This window comes from Notolepis coatsorum (genome assembly GCF_963971535.1).
Source record: "Notolepis coatsorum genome assembly, chromosome: 4".
NCBI lineage: Eukaryota > Metazoa > Chordata > Actinopteri > Aulopiformes > Paralepididae > Notolepis > Notolepis coatsorum.
The window spans coordinates 47,675,155-47,681,785 of record NC_140168.1 but is presented as its reverse complement, the minus strand read 5'-3'; the positions used below and the strand labels follow the sequence as shown (position 1 = coordinate 47,681,785).

Sequence of the window (6,631 nt, the reverse complement as noted above, 5' to 3'; positions counted from 1 at the left end):
CTCATTTTCTATTCCTATTTCTATTACCCTGCATGTACCTCCTCCCATGTGCTGCTAGTGTGACCCCTGCATTTCCCCAAGGGGATTAATAAAGATTAGTCTGACAAAGGTGTGGAATTATGGCTGTGTTCTATAAATATCTCATTCAACTTATTCTATTCAGAATAATAGTTCAGTGTCACCTAACTTTCCGCCATGGCCGTAACCATACAGTATAGAGTACTGTGTGCAGGCCATGCTGCATGGTCTAGCCACAGCACCACTGCAAATGAGTGGTACTGTACATACAGACTATGTGGGGCTGTCCCTGTGCACCCTTAAGAAGATTACTATACATTCCCCAATCAGAAGCCGTGGATGAATAGAGAGGTCTGTACACTACTAAAGGTATGTGACACCGCTTTTAGATCTGGTGACACGTAGACCTATTGTTCAGTCAGGGCTAACCTGAATAGGGGGATGAAGTGGGCCAAGTACAGCCACAAGCTAAGGGTTGAAGGGCACTTCAACAACTCCGACCCCCAACGCATTTGGCATCCAGGCCATCAGACTAGAAACCCACCAACAACTGACCCCTCCCTCCCCGATGAGCTCAATAACTTTTATGCCCACTTTCACAGGGACAACCAGGAGGCTATGTATGTATAGGCTATCCATGTCTCTTGGAATGTGGAACTTTGTAAGTTATTGATACTGTATGTCTTATTATTATTGAATTATTGTCACGACTCACCAGGGAAACAGAGAGAAAGAAGATAATTGGTGAATTTTGTGTCTCTCATTCTGATTCTAAAGAAATCATGAAACGTACAGCAAAATACTTGAGTTGGTATCTCATTTCTGACTTTATTTACATTATGTAAGGTATAACTATAAATACACCACTTTAAACAAGGCCTTATAACCCAACTCATTAAAATACATCCTTCAAACCCTTTAAAAAGTAATAACAAAATGAAAAGTTTTAATGGATAAAACTATTTATATTGCATCTTTCCAATGTTAGTAAAACATGCAAAGCAAAAATATAATATATAATATGAAAATAAAATGGAAATTGATAGAATGTGATGCTTTATAAAGAAAATTAACATCAAATTGGTGGGACATGCAAATAATGCTGGGTCTGGAGGCAATAAGTCACAAAGCTTAAAGAACTTTCTCAAAGAAATGTTAATTACCGGTAATGGCTTTCAGCAATAGTGCTCTACTGTACCTGAACAGCAATATACAGTACATATAATACATTTTTATTAATTGTTGTGAATATTTCCTCCAGATAAAACATTTTGATGATCTGTTAAAACAGACATTTAACATTCTAACCATACATTTAGCCCTGCACGAATTACAAGTGGTATTGAAATGGTTATTGTGGTTACATAGTGACATAATGTGACTGTAAGAAGGCATAGCTGGTCATATGTAATAATATGAATTTAAGTTATGGGAGTAGTGCTCTTTCAATCATGCATCAATCAATCAATACAGTTAGACCACTGTGCCATCTCAATCTATAGACCTCACCAATGTGTTGTACAGTATTTTCCAGGCACTTACAAAAGCATGATCTAGGGCAAGCCTGTAGCCGCTTGAATGCATTTAACAACACCAGTTGTAATGTTCAAAATGGTCCATTGGTGAAAGAATCTGATGTAGAGTAACGCAAAAAGAACAACATCAGGTTAGAAAGTGTCTCTGTCATCTTCGGTGTAGTCATTGATTGCAATCTAGGAAACAGTCCAGGTATATGCTGCAGATCTCAGGAAGACATCTGACCAAAAGGTTGGAGTGGGTAAGATCTGAGGCAGAAGTATCTGAAAAGCAAAGCAAAGCAAAGCAAAGCAAAGCAAAGCAAAGCAAAGCAAAGCAAAGCAAAGCAAAGCAAAGCAAAGCAAAGGGAAAGATACGTTTTTATGACAAGGTGTCTTTATGACAAAGGAAACAGGCAGGCAAAGTAACGATCAAATAACCCATTATACAATGGCATGCAAATTTCTTGATTCTGATTGGCTGAAACACTTCTTTCAGACGTTGTTATTTCTCATAACACACTCCACGTGATCCCAGAACCCGCCCACAACCAAATAACTTTTTTTCCTGAATCACTCCGCCGTTCGTGTTTTTATAAATGAAACCAAGATGGCGGACAATAATCTTTATGAATGGATGTATTGATATCGTCATAACGACTCATTCAAAAACGATAAAGTCACGTGGAATGTGGTAATTGCTTACACAATGTTGGATTATGTAATTGGTTGGTCATGACTCATTGTGAAACTAAATATAAATCGCGGGAAGTGTAAAGAACCAAATTCCTCTGTTTATAACGTTAGACTTGATTTTACGTGGAATTGTTTTATGCTGTCTTTTATTTTGAAATGCTGTCTTTTATTTTTGAAGATTCTGGTTGTCCCGCTCGCGCTGTTTCTACCTTGCGTAACAACGACTTCCGGTTAACGCTACTCCACAGAAAAATACTTGATATATATGACGGGAGAGAGGAAATGTAAATAAAGGATATCTCTCATTAATAATAACAGTTCGTGAAAGAAACCCCCTTCTTACCTTGTTTAGCACCTAGCTGGAAGGCGAAGAGGTACGTGTTTATTTATGGATTGTGTTATTTGTTTATATTTGGCAATCTTCATATTTGTGTATTGAGCTAAACTAGCTAAGATGCTAGCCCGTGCTATACTTTTCACTGGAGACGTGGTTTGAACAAACAAATGACTGTATGTCTGTTTCCACTTTCAGCTCTTACGGTGTCAAATGGTGAAACTGTCAATAAATGGTTGGCATACCGCACCATAGCCATCAGTCTCAAGGAGTTCATTTTGTCTGAATAAAAGTCCAGCTTGGGGAAATGCTACAGTAAGAGCTCTTCGCCTTCCAGCTAAGTGCTAAACAAGGTAAGAAGGGGGTTTCTTTCACAAACTGTTATTATTAATGAGAGATATTCTTTATTTACATTTCCTCTCTCCCGTCATATATATCAAGCATTTTTCTGTAGAGTAGCGTTAACCGGAAGATTCTGGTTGTCCCGCTCGCGCTGTTTCTACCTTGCGTAACAACGACTTCCGGTTAACGCTACTCCACAGAAAAATGCTTGATATATATGACGGGAGAGAGGAAATGTAAATAAAGGATATCTCTCATTAATAATAACAGTTCGTGAAAGAAACCCCCTTCTTACCTTGTTTAGCACCTAGCTGGAAGGCGAAGAGGTACGTGTTTATTTATGGATTGTGTTATTTGTTTATATTTGGCAATCTTCATATTTGTGTATTGAGCTAAACTAGCTAAGATGCTAGCCCGTGCTATACTTTTCACTGGAAACGTGGTTTGAACAAACAAATGACTGTATGTCTGTTTCCACTTTCAGCTCTTACGGTGTCAAATGGTGAAACTGTCAATAAATGGTTGGCATACCGCACCATAGCCATCAGTCTCAAGGAGTTCATTTTGTCTGAATAAAAGTCCAGCTTGGGGAAATGCTACAGTAAGAGCTCTGGCCCCTCATCATCCCTGCCGCCCGACGCTGCACCGAGGAAGCCTGGTCTACGACGACAAAACCACGGGGGCTGAGTTGCTGACAACTGACAACGGACAACGGACAATTAATCAAGCAACTCGGCGCCATTCCATGGGTCTTGTAGACAAAAAAGACTTCACGTCAGTGACAGCTGGCTAAAGGTTTGATGCGACGGTCAGACAAAGGAAAAGGAACAATTATTTCATTAAAAAGGGTACAATTCATCTTCAACAAGAACATTCATACTGGCTGGAGGTTTGAGGCGACGGTCAGACAGAGGTATGGAACAATTACCTCATTAAAAGGGAACAATTCATCTTCAATAAGAACAATTGATGCTCACATTGACAGTTTGAAGAAGAAATCGACGTCAACAATTAAGAAACCTTTTTTTTTGCACTGATTATAATTTATTAATTTAATGCAGAATTCTAAGGTACCCTCCACACTAAAGGTATTTATATAGAAACCTGGTTTTTGCACTGTGATTATAATTTATTAATTTAATGCAGAATTCTAAGGTACCCTCCACACTAAAGGTATTTATATAGAAACCTCGTTATTTGCCCTGTGATTATAACTACTGTTAGACAAGTTACCTAATCAACTCGACTGTAAAATGCCTCTATGGATAACTATGTGCAGTCTAAATGGTAACGTAACCGGGTATTCACTGGAATGAAAAGAAACCTTTATAATATTCATTATTCAGCACATTATTCAGTGTTAGGTTTGGTCCTCTCTGAGTAGTATAAACAATTAGGATTCTTGGTGCAGTAACAATAGCAAGGATTATCTGATATTTTTTAATAATAGTAAAAACTACGGTTTATTATTCAGATCAGATTTAATTTGCATATTTAAAAATGAAGCAAGTAGAGACTGAGCACCATCCTCCACAATTAGAGCTGGAAAATCAAATAGATAGCTTACAGTTTAAAATTAGTAAGCTCGAAGTGGCTCTCGAACAAACGCTAGATACTACTGAGAGGGAACGTATAGAGAAGGAAATTCTAAACAAAAAAGAAATCCTAAATAGCCTCAAGGGTCACAGTCAGGAGGACGGCGAGGAGCACCTCCGACGCTCAGACCGAATAAGATATCCAACCCCTAAATTGCTTGAAAAGCAACAAGAAGAGGCACAGAGGAAGGAAAGAAAACTCACCTCAGCGTATGAGAGGTGGAAAACTGGAGTCCGTGAGTCAAGAAACCAGCTCACGTCGGAACTTAATGCAAACGAATTGGCATTAATGTCCGAAGCTCTGGAGGAAGAGAAAGAGGCAGTGTTGAGCGCCTACCTTGAAATACGAGGTCACAACACACCATCAGTTGAACTGAGAAGCTGCATCGATACATGTGAGGCAGTTACAACAGAGATTAAGAAAGTCGTCTATGAGAGGATTTTTGACATTGACAAAGAATTCGATGGAGAACAAGTACGATGTCATCTCAAATAACTGCTTAAAGGCAGCTATGCTCGGTCCATCTATGGATCCACTGTCTCGAGAGTGAGTCACAAATCAGCCATCACTCATGACAGCGCCACCTTGACAGTCAAACTGGTGGACGCTGCGGCAGATCTTGCCGCTAAGGAGGTGGAGTATGAAGGGTTGCTGGAAGAAAGGAAGCAAACAGAGAAAATAGAAGATTTAGAGGGGCAAGAAAGCAGCTTGCAGTTGAAAAGCGTGAGCTTGTACGCCTCCAGGCAGAGAAGGACGTGAAGACAGCCCGTGCCAGGCTGCAAGTTTACACACAGGAAGGCAGCGTCCACTCAAATAGTCCCGAAGGAATTCACGATTCCTCCTCGGCGGCAAGCAGACAACCCCCCAACGTCACAACCTTGTCGACTGATGTAAATGTATCATCCCTAGCCAAGGCCTTCCAAGATAGCATAGCTCTAAATAGACTTCCAGTTCCAGAGCCATCTGTATTTAATGGCGATCCTATCCAGTTCCTTGAGTGGAAAGCCTCATTTATGTCACTCATTGACACAAGAGCCGTCTCATCTGCTGATAAACTTTATTATTTGAGGAAGTATGTAGGGGGCCCTGCTCGTAAAACCCTGGAAGGAACCTTCTATAGAAATGACAGCGAAGCCTACAAGGACGCGTGGGACAAACTAAACCACAGATATGGCCAGGCCTTCGTGGTACAGAGAGCCTTTAGAGACAGGCTTGCAGATTGGCCAAAAATACAACCAAAGGATGCAGAGGGACTAAGAGACTTTTCAGACTTCTTAAACGCCTGTCAAGACGCAATGAGGCATGTGAAGAGCCTCGAAATATTGAATGACTGTGAAGAGAATAGAAGGCTAATCCAAAAGATGCCAGACTGGGCAATGTCAAGCTGGAACAGAAAGACTACCGAAGCCTTGAACAGGACTCAAGAGTTCCCCAGCTTCAAGGACTTCGCCACATTCGTGGAGACGGAGGCAGAAATTGCTTGCAATCCGATCACCTCATTCCATGCTTTCCGCACCCTTGAGTCCAGCACAGAGAAACGAAACAACAGGGACCCCAACAGGAACAAAGCGTGTGTTCTCAGCACTCAAACTGAGGCCGACAGTGACAGGGAAAGACCAGCCAAGGGAAACGTAAAGCCCCCTTGTGTGTTCTGTCAGGACAATCAACACAGTCTACATGGATGTCCCAAGTTCATCGCAAAGACCTTGGCGGAACGACGGGAATTTGTGAAGGAGAATAAGCTCTGTTATGGCTGCACGCAATTCGGTCATAGTGCCAAGGACTGCCGTCATCGACATTCCTGCGACACCTGCGAAGGTAACCATCCCACTTGTCTTCATGATGACAGCTATGTGAGAAAGGAAAGGCCTGCACCATGGGAAAACATTTCCCAAAGCAAAGCTGTTCAAACAGAGGCTGCCGCAACGTCACTGGCAGTCACTACTGCTGGAGCAGGACAAGCCACCAACACGTCAATGATTGTGCCTGTGTGGGTGTCCTCAAGGAACACGCCAGGAATGGAAAAACTGGTCTACGCCCTGTTGGACACACAAAGTGACACCACTTTCGTCAACCAGGAAGTCAGTAACACTCTAAAGGCAGACTCCTGTCCAGTTAAACTGAAGTTAAC

General features: G+C 41.3%; 1 protein-coding gene across 6 annotated transcripts in view; it reads right to left on the bottom strand.

The window, feature by feature from the left end:
• Positions 1-821: 821 nt before the first annotated feature.
• LOC311227032 (plectin-like) overlaps positions 822-6,631 on the bottom strand; it is a 145,912-nt gene continuing 140,102 nt past the window's right edge. For all 6 annotated transcript variants that reach the window (XM_084312543.1, XM_084312544.1, XM_084312539.1 and 3 more), the window contains one exon: positions 822-1,817. The gene's annotated coding sequence lies outside the window, so the exon portion shown is untranslated. The remainder of the gene's footprint in view (positions 1,818-6,631) is intronic.